Source organism: Carlito syrichta, unplaced genomic scaffold (genome assembly GCF_000164805.1).
Source record: "Carlito syrichta isolate Samal-C Ts95f unplaced genomic scaffold, Tarsius_syrichta-2.0.1 Scaffold302106, whole genome shotgun sequence".
NCBI lineage: Eukaryota > Metazoa > Chordata > Mammalia > Primates > Tarsiidae > Carlito > Carlito syrichta.
The window spans coordinates 220,931-238,872 of record NW_007246202.1 but is presented as its reverse complement, the minus strand read 5'-3'; the positions used below and the strand labels follow the sequence as shown (position 1 = coordinate 238,872).

The window sequence follows — 17,942 nt, the reverse complement described above, 5'->3', positions numbered from 1 at the left end:
TCGTTTTTCATTATAACTGTAGTCAATTAACATAAATTGATGTATGTTTCTCTGTAACAAGAGGGACAGGATTATGACTCTGCTCCTCTCGCCTGCTAAGGAAAGATAAATGCTCTCAGGGGCTTACCAAGTAATTCTCTGTTTCTCCCAGATTATTTCTTTTAATGCCAATATCTTTCCTCTTCAACCTTCTACTTACCAAATGAAACGATGATAATGTCGTTGCTTTAAGGAAACTGTTACATCAATCATAGAGCAAAGTTATGAGCAGAGATGGGAATTTTCTTAATTCAGTTGTTTGACAATTTTGTGGATCCTTGTTCAAAATTAAAATAGAACAAAACAAAAATATAAAACTCCGAATTGAATTATAAGGAAATTAAGTTTAACATACAGATGTTCCCAATCCATTTCATCTTCCCATCCGCAAAATTTTAAAAAATGTATATTTTTGAAGATCAATTAATATATTTGGAAAGAATGTTTTTCTATGTAATTGTTAAAAGTTAGTATCTAATGAGTACTGTGTGCCAAGTGTAGTTTTCCATGCACTATATTCTTCAACCCTCTTAATAATGCTCTAAGGTCATGAATGATACCCCCATTTTTCAGATGAGGAAACTGAGCCTCAACAATCATGCCCGAATCAAGGAGCTGATAAGGGGCAGAACCAGACACTTAACTCAGAACTATTTATCCTCCAATCCCATGCTTATACCTACACATACTGTGAGTCGTTGAGATGATGATGATAACAGCAGCCAATACTTATGGAGTGCCTACTGAATACCAAGCATTGTTTTAGGAGCTTTGCATACATCAGTTCACTTAATCCTCACAACAACCAGAGAAGTCAAGCACTGCTGTAATGCTTGTTTTGTTGATAAGAGAACTGAAGCTCAAGGAGCTCAGAGTAGCCACGTGAGTTAAAAGTAATAGTATCATGCTTGATGATGACAGACGACTCAACGAAGTCCTTGGCAAATATGAGTAGAAAGACAAAATATTTACACGTGATTGTCTGCTATAAAAACAAATATGTTACAATTTATATTCATTTCTTCAATGTGTGGTACTTAATCAGAAACCATGACACAATAATGCTTAGAACAATTTCCATGTTGCATGTGTATCTTTAACTTCATTTAGTTCTGAAAAATTACTGGCTTCCTAATCAACATACCTTCCCCTCAATTATGCCTAATAACATTTACCAATTTTTTTAATTGCAAGTAAGATTTTCAAGGGTTTTTTGACATTCAAAGTCAGTACATTACTGGCCTTGAATAATCTTTTCAAAAATCACTTTTTCAGTAACAAGGACAAATTTCATCATTCAATTTAACTTTTAAAAGCTCTATAAACGACATTGAAGTGACCCTGTTCAAAGTTTTCTCAACAATGATCTGGCAATGTACACTGAGAACAGGATAAACAATGGGTTCCTGTTTTGCATTTCCTGTAGATGATTGCTGTGTTCTTATTTCTCTTGATATTGTTGATCATTAAATGCTAGTTTTAAAAAAGAGTCACTACTTTATTATATTTACAGCCAAAAATATTCAAATGGTGCAGCTCCTGGGACTTCAGGCATATTGGCTCTATTTTTCATGGCAATTTTCACTCCATTAGGAAATGATAATGGGCCTGAAACTTAATGCCACAACTGTTGTAAGGGCTAGTTGTTGATGCCCAGAAGTTCTTTCAAAACCTCAGGAACTATGTTTTATGCGATATCTTAATGGCGGCAAGCCTACTGCCATTGGCAAGGCTACTGCTAGATAATAACCCTTCTGCTAGACAGTCTACGGCTATCTGTCAGCCAGCCTATGTAATTAAGTTGTTTATAGATGATTGTGTCAGTTATATTTCTAGCTTCATGAAACAGGTGATCTCAACAGTCATTTACCTGGGTTAGAGGTTTGCCTCAAACATAAGGATGGGCCATGTGGGGTGGGTTCCAGTCTGGCATCTCCCTCAGTATGTACCCTCCAGAATGGCTCTGTATTTTGGTCTGCAATAAGAGGAAGGCAAGATTAAAGGGAAAAGGACAACAAGCCCTCTCCTCAGGAGGATTAGTGTTGCTATTGTGTATGTGAAGTTTTCAGCAGGGTGTCTTGCCTTTAGCTTTTTAACCAGAACAAACTAGACGGTGGTCTGGGAAGGTCAGTTTTTAAGTAGGCCTGTCGTCGGGGTTCTTAGTAAGGGAGAAAGCAAACATGGATTCTCAGTAGGTAGATGACAGTGTCTACCACAACTCTTAGATAATTTCCTTATTTTAAAGAGTAGTGAGTATGGAAATTAGCACTTGATTATAAAATAAGATGTATCAGAGAAAAGCTTCCAATCAAAAATGACCCTCAAAGAAATACTCGTTTTGAAAAGGAGGGTATTGGCTAGAAGGTAAAACTGTATCTACTCTCATTCGGAGGCCAGCTCCCCACCTCTGCTTGAATGCAAAATATTTATCACCATAGACAGGATATACCCTCTCGTGCCTTCCATTGGAGACCAGTCAGTTCCAGCTGAGCCCTAAGAGTCTAAACAAAGACTTCCCCCTCTTTTTTTTTTTTTCCGTAAAATTAAGACATCATGACTTATTTCTTAACACATCTCTCCATACCTTTTTTATTTCCTGCATTTCCTCTTGTGAGTAGGACTACTGACGCTGTTTTAGGTAGATTGACTTTGCTGGCTAAAGCATTCCCTCCCAAATTTCTCCATGTGATGTTGTACATAAAAGTGAGAATACCCGCAGGCCCACTGAGATAAACAAATGAGGTTGCTCATGGCCAGGGGTGACTGGCAGGGCCTCCAACCCCCCCAAAGCCTCACCTGGTCACCTGAGAACTGTGGAGGTCAGTATCACAGCCACACTCGGAGTCCCATGTGCACACCATCAGGCCACACAGAGAAGCAGGGCGGGTCTGGTTAGAAGACAGTATTCCTATGTCTGATCTCTGAAGGGTCCCATTTCCAGCCTGTGTTCAATTCGGAAGAGCTTTGTCTTGTGCCCTTGACATGAGAGTTGATAGTCCCTTCTAACTGTGACTGCTGGTAACCTGTTCTTCACTGGTCTTTATTCATCCTTCACTTCCATGAGTTTCCAGGACACTTTTCTAGCATGATGTGATTATAAAGGTGTGTGGTTGTTCTTGCAAAATTAACTTTTGTGGTCATAGTCATCATGGAACCATATCATGGATTGTGGGTTTAATGTGTTCATTTTCTGAATGTCTCAGAAAATTTTTTATGCTGTGCCTTGGTGATTTGGGAACATTTTACACAGTTATAAAGAGCATGCCCAAAATAGCACATCCGAAAACATTGTTGGGCTGGAACAAGAATTCCTCAGCCTACATGATAGAAGAGGTTACATAGCCCCCGCCAAAGACTAGCCCCCACCCCAATACCCCAGTCTTTGACCCCTGCTCTTTAGCCTAGGACATACAAAACTCTCCTCTCCTGTTGACATTGCTTGACCCTCTGACAAAATAAGATGCAAATCTCCCATCTTCTCAGGCAGTGACTAGCCATTCATTGTCTGTTTCTTGTTAATGCACAGTTTGGCCATGAGAAAGGGCTTCACACCACAGGAATGATGACACCCTAACCAGGTAGTGTAATTGATGTGATACTTAACGTCTTCCTGTCTGCACTTGTCACAGATGGTTTGCAGGTGGTAGAACTGTCTAGAAATATAGAGCGATATAGAATTCTCTCAACACCCCAGTTTTTATCAGGGACCTCACCTGAGGGATTAATACTCCCTAATGAGTATCACATGGTTCTAAAAAAGTTTTGGAAGTATGATGTATGAGTGCTGGAAAGTTATTTTATTTCAAAGCAATTTTAGAAGATAAATGCAAAGTATTAAGATAACAACGTCTTAGTATCCCAAGGGGAATATCTTATATCTTGAGGTGAAAAACAAATGGCATCTGTCTCTTATAAGAGTTTTAAAATCAAGCACTTAGCTATGATGCAATATATCCTCCTGACTGGAAACAGCCCTTAATTAGAATACATACTTCTTTTGCTTTTGACATAAGATGCTCTTTGTTTCACAAATTCCGATAGGCATAGAACAAAAATTACCCTTGTGTGTCGCTAAATGCCTTATGCAGAACTTAATTAATTGTTTATAGATTCAACACCCTCATGTTGAGCTCCTACTTTGTACCAGCACAAATACAGTAACTGTTCAAGAAATGTAATCATGATCTGTAACAAGAACTCACAGGCAGTGGAGGATAAAGGCCCTGGTCAATCCACCATGTTGGCAAATGCAACTGAGCTTGAACTCCATGAGGAGTGTGATTCTTTGGGCGTTAAAAACAAAAAACTTGATGGAGGCTGGTGGATCCAGGTTGTCCTTCTTGAGGAAGGAACACTTCAATGAGAGGCTCAAGAGGGAGCCATGCCACCAGGGCCCTGAATGTGGCCCCTTCAAGGATGAAGAAAGGCAGGAGAAGTTGGGCACCATGGAGTTGGTGGAGATGAGAGCAGAGAGGCTGCAAGGCACCCGCTCCTGCAACAGTTCTCATCTCGTGTTTAGCGATTGTTGCATGTGCGCCAATCCAAATGGAATATCAATACCAAGATAAGCTAAGTCATGGTCATATAAACAGCAGAAGTACTTTTAAATACATTTGGAATTCAGGCAGTACATTTAACACAATTTTTCAACTGGAAAACTGAGCTTTGACAAAGGTTTTAAGAAGTTTTTTGTATAATCTCCTGCATTTGATAATAGTTCTTTTATTTCTTGTTAAGATTTTCACCTCACTTGGTAAAGTCCAATTTTAGATGGTAAAATGTTACACATGGTGACATGTCACCTCCTAAAAACATTTGCTTCACATCAGTAACCAGGTGGTAGAAGTAATTAGACACATGGTTTGACGACTTTCAAATAGTGGTACCAGCAGATGTGAATCATGGGAGACTGCTGAATATAATCTGGATAAGCCGAACAAAGGCATAAACCTGAGAGTTAGGAATGCGTGGTCCATTTCAGGACATGAGCGTGTAGAGAGCCTGGGTGACTAGTTTGAAGTCGCTCTACCTCTGGCCCTTGGTTTCCCTACCCAGCGCATGTATGTGTTACACAGCACACAGCATACGTAGATGAAATTCCTGCAAGTGACCTGGAGATACTCCTGCAGTGCATGACGCTACCAGCATCATTATTTTTCTTTCATATGTTTCACTTTCTTTAGTGTGGTTGAAGCACACGAGTGTAAAATATGTTATTTCCCTTACTCTAGCCTTCATTTTATATCCAACATGCCAGACTTTGGTGTCCACCCCTTCCTTTAATCAACAGTATCTGATTTCTATAGTCTCTGTATTAGGATAATCTGGCTGCCTTTTCAATGTATCTTTGAAACTCGTGCCAATGTTTCAGACAGTCTTGCTGCCTCTCCCTAAGCACTGAAATATTTGGCCAAGAGAATGACACATTGTTCTCCAAGAATATTAGACAATGCTACTAAACTAACATGGGCCATGAAAGCCTTCAATCATCTATAAAGTAACTCACTTTTCAAGGAAGTTCAGGGTAAAATGTACTCTAGAAAACAATATTCATGGGAAAACTACATTCACTTCCTTCCTACTGAGATCCTCTCAAACAATAGGACGTGATGAGGAATCAGTTAAGAATTCTGTGTTTTCTTGGGACAAAAATTTAAACAACAAAGAAACCCTAAAAATACAAGTATTCAAAAAATTACTCATGTGAAAGTCCCTGGAGATCACCACAGTATCTAAAAAAATCACTACATTTAGCCATATGTGGACATCTACACAGTTTTTCAAACACATTTTTTATGATTTAACCACTTACAAAGCACCAGACTTTTCTGTTCCTTTCAGGTAAAAATAATTTCATTCTCACAACAAACCAATAAGATAGATCCCATTATAGAGGAGGAAACTGAGGCACAGGGAAGCTAAGTAAGTGGTTCAAGGTCACATGAAAGGCAGGACCAGGATTCAAATTCAGGAACACCAACTCCAGACTTTCTGCTTTTTTTGTTGTTGTTTTTTTTGAGTCAGAGTCTCATCCTGTTGCCCAGGCTGCAGTGGCATGGTCATAGCTCACCACATCCTCCTGAGCTCAAGCAAGCAAGCCTTCCACCTCAGCCTCTCCCATAGCTAGGACTAGAGATATGTCCAGCAAATTTTTTATTTTTAATTTTTTTATAGAGACAAAGTCCTTCTCATTATGTTGTCTAGGCTGGTCTTGAACTCCTGGCCTCAAGTGATACTCCCACCTTGGCCTCCCAAAGTGCTGAGATTGCAGGTGTGAGCCACCATACCTATTCAGACTTTCTGCTTTTAAGCATTACACACTTTAAAAAGTTTTCTGAAACAACCTAGAAAGTGGGAAGTAAAAGTACAGATGGGCTCTGCCTACAGAACTGGAAATTTTAAATGTTACCAACATGAGCCCAGATTCTTACAGTGAGGATTTTATTTTTATGAAGCTCTCTGAAACACACCATACTCTGGTGCCGCCTGAAGAAGTGAGGAGTCGTTTGGCAAATGATGAAGTTACGCAGACGACCTCTGAAAGAGGTGCTCACTTCCTTAAGGGTGGAGCAGAGGTGTGGTGAGTAACAGAAGTCCTGTCTACTCCAAAAGACAGGCCTTTCTCATCGGCTTCAACAGTTGGGGAGTTACTTAGGTCAACAAGATCCTCTCTTGGGATGCAAATACCCTCTAGGATGGTTTGATCAACTGTGCTGTAAAGTACATTGTTTTAACTTGACCAACGTTTAGCTCAGAACTCTCTTGGTTTTTATTGTGGGTCAGGGAGGGAGAGAGGGAAATGTACTACTAACCTGACTTTCAAAACTTTCATTCATTTTTTTCCCTTCTTCATCTCCATCTAAAAGATTATTCTTGCTCTAGCCCCTGAAGCCAAGCCTGTTGTGATGTAGAGTTTAGGAAACAGTTAGCAAAGCTCCCAGGCCCGCTCTTGACTTACACCAGGGTTCTTGTAACTAGGTCCTGATATGCCTCAGAGTCTGCATCCGCCCAGATAACTTGCCTGGTGTTCTGGTTCCTGCAAGACCAAGGTTGTGCTCTGCTTTACACAGTCTTCCTTTATTTTATCTATTTATTTTTTCTTTTTAAAAATTTTTTATTTTAAAGATGTGGGGTACAATTCAGGGTTAGGTATACAAATTGTTCATTATGCAGGTCCCCTTGTTGAGGAGGTGTGCCCCCCCCCCCCCGGCAGGCAGATTCCCACTACTACCAATCCTTTTCTTTTAAAAAAATTATTATTATTATTTTAATTATAAAGATGTGGGGTACAATTCAGGGTTAGGCGTACAAACATTGATTATGCAGGTAACCTTGTTGATGAGGTATGCCCCTCCCTTCCCTAGCAGAATACGACAGGGATTAGGGAATGGATGAAGAGACCTTTTCTTTTAGTATTACAGTAATTGTTCAAGATCCGCTTATGAGTGAGAACACGTGATACTCAGTTCTTTGTTTCTGTGATAGTTCACTTGGTATTATAGACTCTAAGTCCATCCAAGTTGCTGTAACGTTCATAATTTTGTCCTTCTTTATGGCTGCACAATATTCCATCATGTGTATGTACCACTTTTTTTTTATCCAGTCCTTTTTCGATGGGCAGCACGGTTGGTTCCATGTTTTTGCTATTGTGAACCACGCTGCAATAAATATACGTATGCAGGTAACTTTTTCATAGAGTGATTTCAGTTCCTCTGGGTAGTAGTGGGATTGCGGGGTCATGTGTAAGGTCGGTTTTTAGATCTTTTAGGAATTGCCAAACTGTTTTCCACAGAAATTGTATTTGTTTACACTCCCACCAACAATGTAGAAGTGTTCCCTTTTCCCCGCATCCTCTCCAGCTTCTGTTGTTTTTTGAGTTATTAATGATGGCCATCCTGACTGGAGTTAGGTGGTATCTCAGTGTGGTTTTAATTTGCATTTTTCTGATGACTAGTGAGGCTGAGCATTTTCTCATGTATCTGTTGGCTGCTCATATATCTTCTTTTGAGAAGTGTCTGTTCATATCTTTTGCCCATTTTTGTAATGGGTCTGTTTTTGTTTTTGTTTTTTTTCTTTTTGGCATGTTTGCATTCCTTATAGATCCTTGATATCAGATCTTTGTCAGGTAGCCAAAACAATCCTCCACAAAAAAAAATCAAAGTGGGAGGTATCACACTCCCAGACTTTAAACCATATTATAAAGCTACAATAATCAAAACAGCCTGGTATTGCTACAAGAACAGGCATATAGACCACTGGAACAGGACAGAGATTCTAGAAGCAAAACCTCAATTTCTCAACCAACTCATCTTTGACAAAGCCTCCACCACCAACCCCCGGGGGAGAGGAGAACCTATTCAGTAAATGGTGCTGGGAAAACTGGCTGACCACATGCCAAAGATTGAAACAGGACTCCTACCTATCACATACACAAAAATCAACTCTAAATGGATCAACATTCTAAATTTAAAACCCCAAACTATAAGAACCTTAGAAAATGCAGGAGATAACCTTGTGGAAACTGGAACTGGCAACCAAATCCTGATCAAAACCCCAAGTGCCCATGTCATAAGAGATAAGATAGACAAGCGGGACCTCACCAAACTGACAAGCTTCTGCAAAGCCAAAGAAACCATTAAGAAAGCAGGGAAGCTGGGCTCGGTGGCTCAGCCTGTAATCCCGTGCCTTTGGGAGGCTGAGGTGAGTGGATTGCCTGAGCCCGTGGGTTCGAGACCCGCCTGGGCAACTTGGTGAGACCTCACCTCTCAATAAATCAAAAAAATTAGCCGGGCGTGGTAGCGGTGCCTGTGGTTCCAGCTACTCGGAAGGCTGAGGCGGAAGGGTCGCCGGAGCCCAGCAGGTCGAGGCTGCGGTGGCCGGGAGCGGCCAGTGCACTCCAGTCTGGGCGACAGAGTGAGACTCCAACTCAAAAAAAAAAAAAAAAAAAGAAAAAGCAGGGAGACAGCCTACAGACTGGGAAAAAATATTTGCCAACTGTATACCAGTCTTACTTTAAACTCCACGCCTGGAGCTGCTAGGAAGTCTGTCCGACCCACAGTGGGGTCTCCCGCCCAGCTCCTTCTGCTGGCTGCAGTGCCCACTCTTGGGCCCGTGCTCTGCAGTATCCACTGTTTTCACCTTCTGCACAGCTCCTGTCCTTCCAACAACAGGCAATCCCCAAACATCCGCTCTTCACGGAGAGTGTCTTATTTCTAGATCCTGGTTTTTCCCATCAGATCTGCTGGGGCCCCTCTGACTCTCAGTGCTGGCTTCGACGTTGGAATCACCCAGAGAGCTGTTTAGATAGGCGGATGCTTGAGTCTTATCCTCACTAAATGAAACTCTCTATTGGTAGGTCTAGGGTACTGATATTTTAAAGGTTAGCTAGGTATGTCTTATATGCACACAGGGATGAGAAACACTACTTCTTACCGGTTTCTCTCAAATGCCAATGTGCCTACACATAGCCTGGTGATAGTATTTAAATGCACATGCTGGTGTTTCACTGAGTCTGGACGGAGCCTGAGATTTTTTGCATCTAAGATCCCAAGTGTTGGTCCACAGACCTTTTTTTTTTAAATATCAGAGTTCAAGACCAGCAGTTCTCAAAGTGTGAGAATCACCTGGGAACTTTAGTTAGAGATGCAGAATTTCAGGCCCCTCTCAGGCTTATTGAATCAGAAACTCTGGCAGTGGGACCCAGGAAAATGTGTTTTTGCAAACCTTCTAGGTCACTGATGTTTGATACAGTTTGAAAACCATTGGCCATTGGCCAACGCAAGCCATATATATAATTCTAAATGTTCTAATAGCCACCTTTTCAAGAGTAAAAGAAAACAGGTAAAATGTATTTTAACAAAATGTTTTATTTAACCCAATTTGTCCAAAATACTATCATTTCAACATGTAATCAATATAAAAATTAATGTGAGAGGTTACATTATTTTAGAAACAGAAAAAGTTTGTTTTAATTTCGATTTTTGTTTGTATAAATGTATGGGATATGAGTGTAATTTTGTCACATAGATATATTTTAAGTAGTGAAGTCAGGGCTTTTAGTGTATCCATTACTGGAATAATGAACACAGTATTCTAAATACTTTATCATCGTCCACCTTTTTTCATATTAAGTCTTCATAATCCAGTATGTGTTTTACACTTACATGGCCTTTAGTTCTGACAGACACATTTTGGGAACTCAGAAGCCTCCTGGAGCCACCACTTTGGAAAGCAAAGCTTTAGACTTAACAGCAATGATAATACCGTTAACTTTCATCAAATGCTTGCCATGTGTCAGATGTTACTCAGTTAAGCATTTTATGTACATTATTCATATGCACTCTGTGACAACTCTGTGGACTGGTGCTATGATTATCCCCCTTTTATATGGAGATGAGATTTTGCCAAAGCCCTTTTTAGTGTTTCACCAATATCAGAAGTCCACTCCAATATAAGCATGTCCTAGCTATTTTAGATAAACTTATTTGTAAAACAACAAACAAACAAACAAAAGGGCCGGGTACTGTAATCCCAGCACTTTGTGAGGCCAAGACAAGAAAACTGCCTGAGCTCAGAGGTTTGAGACCAGCTTGGACAACTTGGCGAGACCTCAACTCCACAATAAATCAAAAAAATAAGCTGGGCGTGATAGCACGTGCCTGTAGTTCCAGCTACTTGGAAGGCTGAGGCAGAAGGATCACCTGAGCCCGGCAGGTCGAGGCTGCGGTGGCCGGGAGCGTGCCACAGCACTCCAGCCTGGGCGACAGAATAAGACTCCAACTCAAAAAATAAAAAAGAGAGAGAAGGAACAAAAGAAAGTTAGAAATCAAATTGTTAGTATTAGTGTAATTAGTCCAGCTGTTAAAACATCAATAGCATGTAAGATAAAAGTCATAGTAGGTGGTGGGTAGGTAGAGGAGCCAGGATTTTTTTTTTTTTTTTGAGTTGGAGTCTCACTCTGTCGCTCAGACTGGAGCGCAGTTGAAATGGGCCCTACTGACAGGCTGTTTGGATGTTCGGGATTCTTGGGGAACAAAAGCAGCCTTGGTGAGTTGAAAGGCAGAATAGGATTCATCCTCAGTGAAAACTGCTCTCTGGGCCATGGCCTGTGTGTTCTCACACAGATTTTGATACAACAGGACTCTAACAGGTACAGATGAGGCAATGGGCTTCCATCAGGATTGCTGTGGAAAGCAGGGGGTTTGGGATTTTAAAAATAATGGTTAACATAGTCAAAGAGTTCATCTTTATTGGTTTCAGGAATGTCCATAGTTTCTCAAGGAAGGCCAGTTTTATCATGTATTTTCCTATTTGTTAACTATTGTAAGAAGGAAAAAGTAAAAACAATTTTTTAAAAAATTCATCTCTCTGAGGCCAGCCTTCCAGTTTTTGCCAGTAGAACTACCATTCAACACTGTGGCCAAGCAAAACAAATATCCTGGTTTAAATTGGCAGGTGTTTAAGAAACATTAAAATGTGACCATCTAAAATAAATGAACAGAAAAAATGCACTATTCTATGGTGATTTTTTAAAAGCCTAGTGTATGTTTTTTTAAACAAAATTAATCTTATTTTAAAATTTTGGTTAGACATTTTAAACTTAAATTGTAGCTCTTTTTAATTGAAATGTCTGCGTTTTAATATAAGGTCTATTGAGCTGAAGGGTTTTTTACAATATTTGTTATAATATTTTAACACAGTATTTGAAATAGTCACGTAACACCTTTTTTTTTAACACAGCATGGATAATCCTTAGTATTTTCTAGAATCAATTCCAGTGTGTTTTCTTTAGTTACAAAGAAAGAATTGGATTTGATATGAGCATCTAGTTACCAACTCTCATATAAGTAATAAAATATATCAAGGCGATTTTTTTTATACTGAAATAAGATGAAGAATCTTCTTTCACCTCCTGATGGAAAAGCTCTCAGCAGTACTTTCCAACGACCTAGCATTCTTTCTGTTATGAGGAGCAGGGATTTGAAAAGAAACAGGGATCTCATCTACGTGGAAAAGTATGTATAAAAATACTTAAGTGCTTCCTTGATAGGAAGTAACTAATTGTCCTTCGTGGTGTGGTCAAAGGCATAACGAAGCCATGGAAGCCAGAAGCTGGTCTGATGCTACACAGTAAAATACTTCAGGAGAAAGAGATCTCAGGCTCGAGCTGCTGTGATTTGAACAGTCTCATCATGTGAAAAAGAGGCTTGAAAATGTAACATATCCTGTGTGTATGAGTTCTTGCTGAGTTTGTGTGCCGCAGCCCCCTGAAGGCAAGGATGCTCTTCATTCTGCCCGCCATAGCGTTCTCAGAGTGCCCACCTCGTCACAGGCTCGGGAGTGCTCGCCACTTGAGTCTTTGCTGAATGAATGGTGGAATGAGTACAATGTCTAGATCTTGGTCTTTAATTCTAGAAGTAAAGTGAAAGCTCAAAGTTTGCGGGTCATTGCTGGTGAGCCAGTCCGAATGGTTCCTTGCTTGGCCTACGTAGGCAAAAGCCGGGGTTGGCGTCTGTCTTCATCGTGTCACTGAATGGTCCCCAGTCTCTGCCAACAGATAAGAAATGTCAACAGCTTAACCCAGTAGCTTTCAAAAATAGCATAGTTGATGAAACTGGACATTTAGGTGTATGTTAGAAAGAAACCATTTGTCTTCAGCCTGAAGACTAGGCTAGCAACAGAAATGACTACCAGAGAGATCTCAGATATTTTTTGAAGACCATATAAGCAACAAGTCTTCCCAAGCAATAAAGCTTAACCAGGATGTTTTATTTTCAGTGAATCCGGTGAATTTTGAAAACTTGAGGATTATGGCAAGGTACTGTTTCTTTAAAATTCCAGTCAAGTTTTGGTTTGTCTTGTTTTCAGTGGTGCTGGCAGTTTTCCTCAAAATTTGAATGAATATTTGCACAATGAACCAAGTTGTTGTGGGTTTCCTGGTTGGTGTTTGTGTCCTGTCCCCCCTCCCCCCCCAGTGGGGACTGGCGATCAGGGCAAGGTATTTTCATCCCTTTGCAGACAACTCCGGCTGCTGTTAATGCTGAAAATAGCTCAAATGCTCTCAGAACGGTAGCACCACCCAGCAGCTGAGATTCTTTCCCTCCCTTATTTGCCTTCTCTCTTGCTTTTTTTCCCTTCAGACACTTGGATTGGGCTTAATCTTAAACCTTTGGAGTTCAAGACCTTTTAAAAAGGGCTAAATAAACAATCTCCACATGTAGAAGGCCACTGACTCCTACTTACTTCCTCTGTTTGGAGCAACTGTTGAACTCAGCTGCCTGTAGGTAAGCTTTTTACTCTGGAATTACTTGTTTTCTGATATGTTCATGACTAATGTTTTTAAGATAACTTATTTTTAGTGAAAATTAGAGGGGGCTGTGAGCGATTCCCAGGTAAATATTGTCTTCCAGAATATAGCAGGCACATCTGTGTATCTTTGTGGCCGTAATTTTAAACTTTGCTTAAAGATCCCTATAATAGAGACCTGCAGGACAGACCTCACTGTGACTGAGCCCGGGTCAGAACTCTAATTAAGCCCGATTCCCAGAGCAATGGAAGGACTTTGCAGACATCATAATTTTGTTGTTTAGACTGCTCTCTTATTTTTAACTTACCAATGGCATTTTTTTAAAGAAGAGGGTAAAAGATACAGCCACCTAAGTAAAGAGAATATATTAGTAATTGTTCTTTAAGGGTAATGAGATAACTCTATCATAGTATGTTTCCTTTCATCACTGTTTACTTAATAGCCAGTATGAAATTCGAATGTTTTTTTGGAGGTTTTTGCTTTTTTTCTTGCTATTACTGTTTGTATGTTCCTAGCACATTTTAAGGAACTCACGTTTGAGAATTCCTTACTAAGCTGAATGTCTTTTGCTGGGTACATTTGCCGGCAAATTTCTCTAATGTGACAATACAATTATTTTTTATAATTTTCTGTGCCTTCCCTCTCCTTATGTTTGCATTTGACATTTTGCAAGGCCCTTTGATCTGTGGACTTTAACTTCAAACACAGCATTTACTTTGACTGTGGGTATTTACTATGTTCAGTAAAAAGTCTTTTCTTTGATAGCGTGTCCTTTAATAATGTATTGGAGCTTTGGTTTTCCACACTGGTATGTCTTAGATTTTATTTTTATAGGGAACCCCCCCAATTGGGAAGGTTCTCCCTCACATAGACATCATGACAGCTCCCAGCTCCCTTCCAGCAGATGTCTAAGAGCAAGCAGCAAATGACCTGCAAAGAGCCCTTTCCCGCCACCTTGGAACCACGGTGTGCCTTGGGCCCAGTTGCTGCTTTTGTAACTTGGACACTGAAATCCTTGGAGTTCAAAGATTCTTTATTTCTAAAGGTTATTGGTACCACAGGCCGCATGTCAAAGGAAAATGTGAATTTTAAATACATAGTGATCTTCTGAGTAACAAAAGACTAAATAAATAAGGAAATAAATAAATCAGGAAACAAAGAAAGAAAAAGAAAATTTAAAAATAAAAAACCCTCAGCCAAAAATCTGTTATACTAGTGAAACTTCTGCTGTATAAGGGATAAGGGATTACAACTGTATTTCCTAAAATAGACAAGATGTAGCACTTACCAGCCATTCAGTCAACTTAAAAATGTTTTAAAGAAAACACGCGTGTTTATTATATCTGTTTGTTACCCCTTTCTTTCCCACCCAAGTACAGGGTATTTTCAAAGTCCTCAGCCCAATACTGAATTTGACATTCCTTGGCAAACTGTCCTTGCATGTTCTGTTGAAGGTTAGGAGTAGAATGAGCCTAATCCTGTTGGGAGACTGTTTAAGTCCCAGTGAAGGACGGTGGCTCTTCAGAGCTGATGCAATCTGTTCCCCTGCACCTTACTAAGAAAGGAAAGAAACCAGCAGCCAAGGGACACGTTTCCAAAGGGGTGGAGCTAAGGAGAGTGCTGTGAGAGAGAACCCCCAGCCCCCAGGATCAGAGCAGATGCCATATGATCTCCAGAATTTGTATTAGTTGAAGGAAAACCTAGAGATGTTCAGTCTCATTTTTTAAATTCCCCAAACCTGGACATTTAATTGCTACTTTTCCTCCTTAAGTATACATTACAAGGAGTATATTGATTATTGTGTTTCTGTGTACAGTCAACATTTCAAATCCTCCAGATATTTTGAACTTGGAGCTTTGGGGAGCCTAGACTACTTCCTCCCACCCCTTTAGGACTGGAAACCCTTGGTCAGGCAGCGCTGAGTACAGATGTATTGCTAAAGGCAGTACAGGTTCAGCTGCAAAATTAAATGGTACCAGGATGAAATCAATACGGAAAATGGTAGATGACCATTCCATTCCCAGGCAAGCCATCCCTCCGATCCCTCCTTTTTTCCTTACTGTTTCTCTTCACCCCTTAATTTTACTTTGAAACTTGGGATTGTTTGGATGTGAAACTCAAGGTGAAATCTAGCCAAAGCCACTGTGTTTCATACAGGTTCCACATGAAAGAAGTATTCTACCCAACCTTGCTCGAAACTCAGCCCGTGTTTGCCAAAAGCTTCATGAATGTCAGTGAGCCTGGATTTGAAACATAATCCAAAGCCAGGTGACTTCTAGTGACTTTGAGGCTTCATTGTATTAGTATAGAATCTGCCAAACAAGGACAGTCCTTATTTCCGCCTCTCCTACTGTAATTTCATGTGTGCACACATTTTTTTTCCCAATAGACTTCCATTTGTAGCATGATCTTTTAAAGCCAGATTCAATCCTAATAGGAATTTTTATAGCATTGGCAAATAGAAGTCTGCATTCTAAATTCCAACCAGTCTGACCTACAGTGGTGTGAACATGTTGGTATAATTCAGCTGAAGGGAGGAAGTCCCAGGAGAGTCACGGAATGTCTTTCTTTGCTTAAATATACCTCTGTGCTCCTGAGGAACGAACAGTAACATTTTGTCCAGGTCTATCCACTTGACAGTATGCCTTTTGTTCCCTCTCCAAAGGTGGTGTCAAATATATTGGTGGAAAAATAATAAACTTCCAGATTTTTTTTTCCGCCTGCTCAACTGATATACTCCAAGGGAACATTGTAAGCATTGAAAATTCAGTACTATTACTGGTAATGTAATGAATACTTAGAATAAAGGAGTACTCAGTGGAGTCAATGTCCCTCAGAAAAGCTTGGCAACCTAGAGTTTATGTAGTGTTAACAGTCAAATGGGACCTGATTGTGAAGGGGTGTGTGTGTATGTGTTGCATGGGTTGGTGGGTAGAGAGGAAGAGGGGATGTATAAGCTTAGTTGAAAACAAAAATAATCAAGCCCAGGGTCTGAAAACACTCCTTTCTTTTGTAAATCACATAAATCTGTGTTGGCTGAACGCTGACATTTTTTGTATTATTTTTCTTGTTAAAGACATCAAGCATTAGGACTCTAGACATAACAAATAATCTCCCATAAAAATATGACCAACCAATTGGGAGGCCTAAATAGTTGTAGCTGAACTCACGAGTCAGTCTCGGGAAGATCTTGATGGTTCTATGGCCATTATAAAATGCTAAGCCACCCAGAAAACTAAGATTGGACTTGTCATTTTCTCAGTTGGAAGATTTCTGAACTCATTTGAAGACTTCATAAAAATGAATTTGTGACCTTACTCAAGATTTAGACTAAATGTAGTGAGATTTATAGATACAAATTCATTATAAAGTTAGATTGCCATCAGATTTCATTTTAAAATGTCATAGTCACTTTTTAATTTGATAAGATACGCTTCTATTATAGATACAGTTTGCATTTTAGCAGGTGACAGGCAGTTGATACCGTGCTAAGTGAAGCATTTGCAAAGCCAGCAATAACTAAGTGTTCTATGTCCAGGAGCTGCATTTCAACACTGCTTTCACTGGTCATGGTGTAGTATTTATCAGCAAATCGGACTTTGACAACCCAGACTAGTACAATGAGCAGAGAGGCAAGGAAGATACGCAAATAAAAGTTCTAGAGAAAATATGAGACACTTCAGAGTCAGCCCTCCAGGAGGGTTTCACTGAAGCACATCAAGATGTAAGGAGTTCAAACTTTTTTTAAAAGATTCATCATCTATAACAAAAGAGGAAAGGGGAAAGGGCAAAAATGCCAGGCTGACAATAAATACCCGATGTGTGCACACGCAAATGTTTCTCTAAATCATTAAAAATTTTATTTCAAGAATGATCCCACTAGTCATCTAAGAACATAAGAATGAGTGCTCGAAAAATCTTTTTGAACTTGTTGAGTGTCAGAAAAATGGAATCCATGGAATATTTCCTTATTCCTCAAGGACATATATTATAACTTAAATTTATATAAACAACACATTTAGAAAATATTTGTATCAGTGTACTCAGGACATGATGACACAAAAGAGTATCTGTCGCCTAATAGACTAAAGAGGATTATTTACCAGAAGCAGCTAAAATAGTTATTTCTAGAAAAGCCGTAATTCTCCACTAGATTTTATTAGTTATTTAGATATTATGTTTTTCTCTGAAGTAAGTAGTAGTACCGGTTGAACATCCCTAATCTGAAAACCCCAAATCTAAAATGTTTCAAAATCTGAAATTTTTTGAGCACCATCATGATGCCACATTTGACTGATGAGTCTGATGTTAATGCTTCAGAAAGCCTGCCTGTGGACAATATGAAAAGAGTATGATGGGCTGGTTCCTAAAGGACGAGAGCAGCATGTGTTCATAACAGAACCAAAAATCATGTCAGTTTATAAAGTCAAAGAAGATAAAACCATTGATAATAAGGCAGATGATTCTGGAGGAAACATTGAAAAAGTCACCCAGCTGAACACCTCCTCATCCCTAAGGAACCACTTCCTGGTCCCCAACTGCTTCTGATGTTTCTCTTTATCTAAAGCTATTAAGTACAGTGTACAATAACCTTTTT

General features: G+C 39.7%; 1 protein-coding gene across 5 annotated transcripts in view; it reads left to right on the top strand.

Annotated features, from left to right (window-relative positions):
• The window catches only part of SORBS2 (sorbin and SH3 domain containing 2), a 218,987-nt gene that overhangs the window by 23,749 nt on the left and 177,296 nt on the right, over nt 1–17,942 (top strand). For 2 of the 5 annotated variants that reach the window (XM_021711373.1, XM_021711372.1), the window contains exon 1: nt 13,059–13,322. The exons of 1 other annotated variant lie outside the window; for it this stretch is intronic. The gene's annotated coding sequence lies outside the window, so the exon portion shown is untranslated. Of the gene's footprint in view, nt 1–13,058; nt 13,323–17,942 lie in introns of those variants that run through there. 2 more of the 5 variants (XM_021711375.1, XM_021711374.1) reach the window with 2 other exon arrangements.